Source organism: Diadema antillarum, unplaced genomic scaffold, assembly GCF_040938485.1.
Source record: "Diadema antillarum isolate AM-2024a unplaced genomic scaffold, OU_Dant_1.0 seq00001569_RagTag, whole genome shotgun sequence".
Lineage (NCBI taxonomy): Eukaryota > Metazoa > Echinodermata > Echinoidea > Diadematoida > Diadematidae > Diadema > Diadema antillarum.
In genome coordinates this window covers 275,463-285,102 of record NW_027272290.1, presented here as the reverse complement: position 1 = coordinate 285,102, position 9,640 = coordinate 275,463, and positions in this window count along the sequence as shown.

The following is a 9,640-nucleotide window of genomic DNA, read 5'->3' as shown; positions in this document are numbered from 1 at the left end:
TGCTCATGTTAACCAATAATTAGCATCTAAAAATGTGTGTAGAAAGCCCATAATATCAGCCTTTCGCCCCGAAGGCTTGTTACATATGAGAAAAGAGAAATTTTGGCCGACCCCCCCCCCCCCCCTCCCTGTGAATCCTTAATCCACCAGTACTATAAACACATTCTGAGAATGTGTTTTAGTACATGTACTAGCAAATTCACAAGAGGGTTGGGGAAATTCAGCCAAAATTGTGTGTGGCTAAAATAATTAAAAAGAAAGGTCATCAGCAAAACTACGGGGTGGATGCAGACGAATTTTCATGTGATGACTAAAAAATATGCAGCTAAAGGAAAAAAAAAAAGACGGCGGAGAGGGGCCAAGGCTAATTTGACTCCCCTCCCCCCCCCCCCCCCCACCAAAAAACAAACAAACAAACAAACACCACTGTTTTACAGCACCTTTAAAGGACTCTTAATTTTTTGTTTGTTAAAAACAAACGTCTCGAAGTAAAGAATTCCATATTGTAGGCGAAATGTAGACCGATACAGTGTATAAAGTGTACATCCCAAGCTATTAAAGAAAAAAAAAACAGATTATGAATATCATTTAAAGTAAGAATTTCAGTGTGTTTAATCATCTTTAGTTGAGTTGCAAATGACATGTACATATTTAATAAGAGCAGTAAACTTCGAAGCGCCCCCAAGCCCTTCTATACTTAATTATTCATGTGTAAAGGTAGCGCCAGGGCACTCCGGTGGTCTAGTGGTTATGACGCTGGTCTAGTAATCCAGAGGTCGTGGTTCGAATCCTGCTTGGGCTGCCTGTGATTTTTTTTTTTCACAGCAGCCTACAAACTGCACACTGCAGTTGCGTGCGTTACTACGGATGGAGACAAATGAATAATCTATTATTTTAATATACGATGTTTGACATCCTTATTGCAATCACTTTCTTTAATTGTAAATTTAGAGACATAATGAATTATTATTAAAAGAAATCAAATTTCTGTATTTTGTTGTGAGTTTGCATGGGAACATACACGTATCATAATTTACAATTTTAGTTAGATAAAGAACATCTTATAACAGAACTGTCTAGTGATGGTTGAATAATTATGTCAATTTGTTATAAGTCCTATCATTTACATGGAGTGCATGTTCCCATGTTTATAAGAATCATACGTGACACATTCAAAGTGGGTTGAAGACAACAAAATAATAAATAAAAGAATAAAGGAGAATAGAACTTAATCTGATTACAGCATCATCTAAATATTGCCAATGTGCACTTAGAAATCTATCAAGATTTATCACAAGGTTATGATTACCACACAAAACCTTCAAGATTTATTATCATGAAATACATACCAATGAACACTTAAAAAAATCTAACATTCCATATCCACATGAAGCTTTCCTTGATATAAATGTCTCTCTGTAGTGTTATTAAAGTGTAGCAAAATTGTAATTACGACATCACAGAATGGAATGCCTTGTTTTCACCTTCAATCTTAGGATCTCCTTTCATGTTTCCACTTTACAATCACATTTCACTGTAGATATACCGTCCTTATGTTGTCGCCCTTCATCCCAATTTCTCCCTTCTATCCTATCTGTAGATTGTCTTCTTTCCTAAGCCATTGTATTCACATTCCTTGATGATCAGCACGATGCTGTACTTTTTTCTTCTTCTCTGAAACAGTCCAGCTCTTCGCTACTGCATGGCATCAGTCATCTGAAAGAAAAGACAGAAATTAAGAACTTTCAATTAAAATCAAACATCATGATACAAGATACAACTTTCATTTTGAGAAAAAGAAATCAGCCAACTAAACTGTAGTTGAAATTATTTTGCTCTATTTATATTAAACATAAAACAAAACGGTATACAGGATCAAAGAATGTCAAAAAAATACTGCTGTTTTTGATGCATATTCAAATTGTCTCGCCTTTTACATATTTTAATGATGCAAGATCTTATGTCTAGCACTTAGTAAGTCTCATGTAGAATTTAAATTATTATTCACATGAATAAATCTGCATGTCCTTGTAAACAAGGCATTGCTTTGAAAAAGCTGAATATTACTAATTGCATTTGGGAAAGAGTCTACGACAATCAAACTTGTTTATTATCAGAGACTTTAACATCTTAATTAGACCTAGACTCTACATTACCATTGTATTCACATCCGTTGGTGATGTACACGACCCTGTACTTTTCCTTTTCTTTTCTGAGACAGTCCAGTTCTTCGCTACTACATGGCACCAGTCATCTGAAAGAAAAGAAAGAAATTAAGAACTTTTGATTAAAATCAAACATCATGGCACAAGATACAACTTTAATTTTGAGAAGAAAAAAAAAATCAGCCAACAAAACTGAAGTTGAAATTATTTTGCTCTATTTATATTAAACATAAAACAAAATGGTAGGCCTATGCAGGATCAAAGAATGTCAAAAAATGCTGCTGTTCGTATTTGATGCATATTCAAATTGTCTCTTCATTTACACATTTTACTGATGCAAGATATTATGTTTAGCACTTGGTATGTCTCATGTAGAAATTGAATTATCATTCACATGAATATAAATCTACATGTATTTGTAAACAAGGCATTGCATTGAAATAGCTGAATATTACTACATGTACCTGCATTTGGGAAACAGTCTATGACAATCAAACCTGTTTCTTATCAGAGACTGTAACATCTTAATTAGACCTAGACTCTACATTATCATTCAGCTTTTAAAGGTATTAACCATTCACCTATAAAACACTGGCATTGTCATGTGCATCATATTTCTTTGATACTGCACATATTTTCATGAAGTCTGCACAAGAATGCAAATGAAACACGTCTGCTGTTTGGTATTTATGAGAAAAAAAATCACTAACCCGGAAGTCCTTGGCCTTAGGAATAACACGTGGCGAGTTAGTAGGAATTGACGTTAAAATAGAATAAGAATAGATCTACTAAATAGGCCTTTGCCTCATGAATGTCTGGTCTAATTATAGACTAAGTGAAGTCTAGACCTTTCACTTTTAAGTTACCAGTGGTTCACAAAATTTATATTATAGATCTAGACTACATCTAGATCTAGACATCTAATACTATTAGATCTTGGCAACTTTTGTCTTTGTGACACGAAATTAACACGTCACGGATGATATTGCGGCGATATCCAACAGGATGACAGTACCACTATTACTGACTCAGTAAGTTGACATAGATAACTAACATCAACTTGTTAACGTACGTTAGAGATGGCACCATATACAATAACCGGTGACACTGACACTGACAGATCTAACGACTACGTTTAGACTAACGTTAAAGAGTTAGACTCGCCATCTCAGTAAGTCGGCCAAAGACAAAGTCAATACAGGGCTAAGTCAGTGTTACTGTTATGTTAGGCCTAACAAATGTTAACGGTTACTCGGTTAGGTTAGGTTTACCAGGACTCAAGAGTCCTGGTTAAATCAGTCGAGGGACATTTCTTAGAAGTCCTTCGATTCCAAGAATAAAAAGGGTGAAAGAACAAAGGGAAAAAAGGAAAGAAGAAAGGACAAAAGATTATGTATGGATGCTGTGGAAATCGACAGCGCTACTGTATCACTATCAATCACGCGTGAATATGTAAACGCCATTTGGTTGGGCCGCATTCACAAGTTTTAGGGAAAAAAAGCCCCACCGCTGTGCTTCAAAGGTACTCCACTCGAACTAACGTTAGACATAATGTCACATATCTACACACAGTACGGTACTAGGGCTGAATTCACAAGTATACTATAACACTGCACTGTACAGGAAAGCCACCTAACCTGTAGAGTACTACTCGTAGTGTTTAGGTAGTATCACTAGACCACATACTGTCATAGATGACATCTACACCAACGCTGCACACTGGCACTGGTCCGACGGTCCCTGACCAGGAAAAATCACTGTTGGACACTGACCAGTAACTTTTTCAGGAATGGACAAGTAAAAATTGGGGGGAAAAATGGGTGGACTCTACCTACTATTACCACTAGTCTAGATGTAGATCTAGAGCTAGACTATAGACTCTGTGTTAATTTGACTTGGTCTTAGACTTCAGCTGATCTTAGTTTTAGTAACTGGCATTACAAGTAAAGTCTTAACTTAGACTTAATAGTTAAACTTGAAAGTTAAAGTCTAACATGTCTAACTTTATTCTTTACTCTTCCTTTGAGTTTTACTTTTAGACTTTTTACTTTTTTTTTAGTTTAGTAGGCCTACTTTGTCAATCTCATGATTTCATTTTCAACTCAAGTCAAGGCATAGCCATGAGTGTCTTCGAGACTTTGACATCTTGCATGTCTTGCACACAGACGTTACGACTACAGTACTCAGTAGTCTCAGAAGTAACGACATAAGTTGAAAAGAAACTATAAATAATATGATTTGGGATCTAATTTGAAATTGGATGGCGTTTACAGACTAGGCTTCATAAGCATCACGCGATTGAATACATGGGACTACACTCTACCGCAATTAATGGTTATGGTAGTCCAACTGAAACTGTTATTTTGAGCATGATTTTAATAGGATTATAGCTTACCATTCACTTCACTCGTGGACAGTGGGCTGGCTTAGGTCGTCATTCATCTTTCAGATGGTTTGGTTCTCACTCTGAGATCTGGATTAGGGCCAAAACCTAATTCTAGGCCAGTAAGTTGAACAAAGCTCAAAATAATGCAACTGCGACGGTTCGTAAAACCCGCATTGCTCTTCACCCTAGCAATTCGGGTTTCACGAACCGGCGTATCTTTACTGCGTCGGTTCGTGAAACCCCTTTTTCTCAATTTCTCGATATTTCGAGTACCGTCGTTTTTTTCTTTCTTTGATAAAATTGAGAATAATTAATTTTGTGATCTAAAATTTTGGGATTTGGTAGAGTTTTGAAAGCACTTTCATTTGGTACCAATATCTCGATTTTGAAAATTTTGACCAAAATCGAAATAGCGTCGGTTCGTGAAAACGCCGACGAAATAAGATATTTTTTTGAATATTTCACTCAAAGTGTGCACCAGATCGTTGAATTTCAATTCAAAATATGCAAAATCTCTCGTGCTTGGGAGGGGGTATCCCCCTCCCAAACCCTCCCCCTCTGTGCCTCTTTCCCTAGCTTAGTACACTTTTTAGATTTACAAAAAAACTATGAATAATTCTGAGTGCACAAGACTTATCACATACCTTCCAAAAACTCAAGGTTCCCTCATGTATAAGGGGAATTTCCCCTTTTAATCGACCCTTTCCTCCCTCAGTCCCCTCCCCCCATCAGTTTTTTTTTTTTGATTTCCCAAATGTTGATTCCATCAAATATGCGTATACGAGATATCTCAATTTCAACCTTAAAAAGGCAAAAGCTCCATCGGAAGGGAAAGGTGGAGATAACACTCGCCCACGCCTTCTCCCTGCTCACCCGCCCCTCCTCCCCCCCCCCCCCCCCTTCCGCCTGCCCAGGCATATAAGTAGACTGTGGCTATACCCAGATCGCTTTATTTCAATTCTAAAAACGCAAAAGCTCCGCGAGTGGGAGGCGGAATTCCCCTTCCCCTAAGCTCTACCTCACTAGACTTTATACACTGACACACAGATGGTGCACATTCGGAATAAGAGCTAAATTCCGTGATTTTAACTCTTCGATGAAAAAGTATTGCACCAAAAATTTGCACAAGATCGCTGAATTTCAGGTCTGAAAACGCAAAATCCCCTTCTTGTGGGAGGGGATATGCCCCTATCTACAACCTCGTGTGCATGCTTTTTCTGTTTGATTGCTGAACAGACAGCGTTCATGATATTCAGTGTAAGAATTAATACAAGAAGTGTATTTAAATATAGGCAAATTGTTCAATAATAATCTACACTAAAATATACTGCAACCTCAAACAAGTGGGACTGCTTCAACTCGTTAAAACACGCAAAAACATGCATCAAATTGCACCATTTTGCAACATCAATATGCAAAAAGTTCTCACCATGGGAGGGGGGGACACCCCCCTCCCACACCCTCCCCCTCCCCCTTCGCTCGCTCCGCTCGCTCGGGTTCAGTCGCTTTCATGATATTCAGTGAAAAGAATTAATACAAGAAGATTATTCAAAATGATACCATTTTATATGCAAATTGTTCAATAATAATCTACATCAAAATATACTGCTACCTTACACTAATGTTACTGTTTCACGTCGATAAAACGCGCAAAAACATGCATCAAACTGCATCATTTGCAACATCAAAATGCAAAAAGTTCTCACCGTGGGAGGGGGGACACCCCCTCCCACACCTTTCCCTCTCCCTTCGCTCGCTCCGCTTGCTCGGGTTCAGTCGCGTTCATGATATTCAGTGAAAAGAATTAATACAAGAAGTGTATATAAATCATACCATATTATAGGCAAATTGTTCAATGATAATCTACATCAAAATATACTGCTGCCTTACACTAATGTTACTGTTTCACGTCGATAAAACGCGCAAAAACATGCATCAAATTGCACCATTGCAATATCAAAATGCAAAAAGTTCTCACCGTGGGAGGGGGGACACCCCCTCCCACACCCTCCCCCTCCCCCTTCGCTCGCTCCGCTCGCTCGGGTTCAGTCGCTTTCATGATATTCAGTGAAAAGAATTAATACAAGAAGATTTTTCAAATTGATACCATTTTATATGCAAATTGTTCAATAATAATCTACATCAAAATATACTGCTACCTTACACTAATGTTACTGTTTCACGTCGATAAAACGCGCAAAAACATGCATCAAATTGCATCATTTGCAACATCAAAATGCAAAAAGTTCTCACCGTGGGAGGGGGGACACCCCCTCCCACACCCACCCCTCTCCCTTCGCTCGCTCCGCTTGCTCGGGTTCAGTCGCGTTATGATATTCAGTGAAAAGAATTAATACAAGAAGTGTATTTAAATCATACCATTATAGGCAAATTGTTCAATGATAATCTACATCAAAATATACTGCAACCTTAAACAAGTGGGACTGTTTCAACTCGTTAAAACACGCAAAAACATGCATCAAGTTGCACCATTTGCAACATCAATATGCAAAAAGTTCTCACCGTGGGAGGGGGTACACCCCCTCCCACACCCTCCCCCTCCTCCTTCGCTCGCTCCGCTCGCTCGGGTTCAGTCGCGTTCATGATATTCAGTGAAAAGAATTAATACAAGAAGATTATTTTAATGATACCATTTTATAGGCAAATTGTTCAATAATAATCTACATCAAAATATACTGCTACCTTACACTAATGTTACTGTTTCACGTCGATAAAACGCGCAAAAACATGCATGAAATTGCACCATTTGCAACATCAAAATGCAAAAAGTTCTCACCATGGGAGGGGGGACACCCCCTCCCACACCTTCCCCTCCCCCCTCGCTCGCTCCGCTTGCTCGGGTTCAGTCGCGTTCATGATATTCAGTGAAAAGAATTAATACAAGAAGTGTATTTAAATTATACCATTTTATAGGCAAATTGTTCAATAATAATCTACATCAAAATAAACTGCTACCTTAAACAAGTGGGACTGTTTCACGTCGATAAAACGCGCAAAAGCATGCATCAAATTGCACCATTTACGACATCAAAATGCAAAAAGTTCTTACCGTGGGAGGGGGGACACCCCCCCTCCCACACCCTCCCCCGCCCCCTCGCTCGCTCCGCTCGCTCGGGCTCGGTCGCCTCGCTCCCTCGCAGACTAACCGCCCCCCCTAAGATGAAATCCTGCCTACGCCGTTGCCACCATTCACAAAGAATTGCAGTCGATCTTTATATAAAACCATTTGTTTCCTGTTCAACATGTTTTCAGAATCCACTTTAATTGCTATCAAAACTTACAGACGAATTCCTTTTTTCAATTTTCTATTTTGAAAATGAACATGAAATGTCTACAAAATCTGCATTTTCATTATAATAATAATAATAATAATAAGGTCTTATTTTCCCAGGGTAGCCTCTTCAGTGTTGCCACTGCTCTACCAGAGGGCCCTGCTATTATTATTACCCTAGCGTTGCCAGGTACCCATTTATACACCTGGGTCGAGAGAGACATTGTGGGTAAAACATCTCGTCCAAGGATGTAAGCACTGGGCGGGATTCGAACTCACGGTCCTCCGTTCGGAAGTCGGGAGTCTTATCCACTATGCCACAGCGCCCCCACCTTCCATTAGGAAGTTACAATGTTATAGAAGACATATTATTATTATTATCATCATCATCATCATCATCATCATCATCATCATTAGGGGAAGAGAGCCTTGGGTACAATGCAGTTATGTGCACAATGCAGATAGACCTACAATGTCGTCATTCTGAAATATTATGTTTATTTCTCGCAGTTATCTATTCTGTTGTAAGATTGTAAGATAACACCAGGCTCGGGGCGACAATTTGTGCTGGAGTTGACGGCACAAATTGTCGTTCCTGCGTAATTTGTCGCCTGGCGACAAATTGTGCTGCTTGTGCAGTTCCCAATTTTTGACCTCGATGGCGACAATTTGTGCAGGCAAAAAGGAAACGTTGCTGCACAAATTGTCGTCGGGCATGCACTATGAATTGTGTGGTTGGGGTGGTTGCTCCGGTGTTATGCTTAATAGGTGGGATGGGTATGACTGGTAAGTTATGCGTATACATGTGTTTGTGTGTGTGTGTGTGTGTGGGGGGGGGGGGGGGCTGCATGGTATGTGTTGTGTATGATTTGTAGGTGCGTATTATGTGACTTGTGTATGCGTTTGCGCATATAGCTCTATTCTTTGTCCCATAATAAGTTTGCCGTATATTTTATGCGTGAACGAATAATTTCGACACGCCGTAAATAATTTCTCAATCGTTAGTTGATTTTACCACAAACGAACTTCCACATGCACACCCCAAATACATACGTATTTATAAACAAGCACCAACAAACACTCAAACAAATCCTCATAATGATATAAACTAGCACCTCAACACCAACACACATTCTTCCATAATATGCAATCACACACACACACACACACACACACACACACACACACACACGAACGGACACTCAATTATCAAGGCATGGCACCCTAAACTTCGAAAGGTACAACCTTCAAAACCAGACTTGCAGTGATCATGCAGCCTGCAGTAGTAACAGTACCAGTACACGGATTTGAGGTCAGTACTATCCATGTCATTCCTCCTGTCTATCCTGCCATTGTGCTGTGAGTAAGCCTGGGCAGCCATCTTCGAATTTCCAATAGCATAATAGATCTAGAGCTGTGTAACGTGTTAGAGTCCCACAGACACAGCTGCATTCTTTAGGACACAGACAGCATTCAGCGAAACATGTTTGAGTGATAAAACTCACAGATCTTCGCAGGAGCCTTTCTCCTTCCAATTCTGATAACAAATTTGCTTGTGTCTGAACAATTTTCAACTCCTTTTGCATCAGGAGGAAACCTTGGTGGCAAAACACCCACTTCTGCATTTTCTCTCGCTGGAGATTTTCACTGTCATGGAAGTGTTGCAAATACAAACAGCAAATTTCTTCAAGCTTCATGGGTCACTTCGATACATAGTTTCTCAGTTCCTCATATTAGGTTCAAGCCTGAGCAGAAGAAGAAATCTGTTTACATGTACATAGCCATTCTTCTGATTAT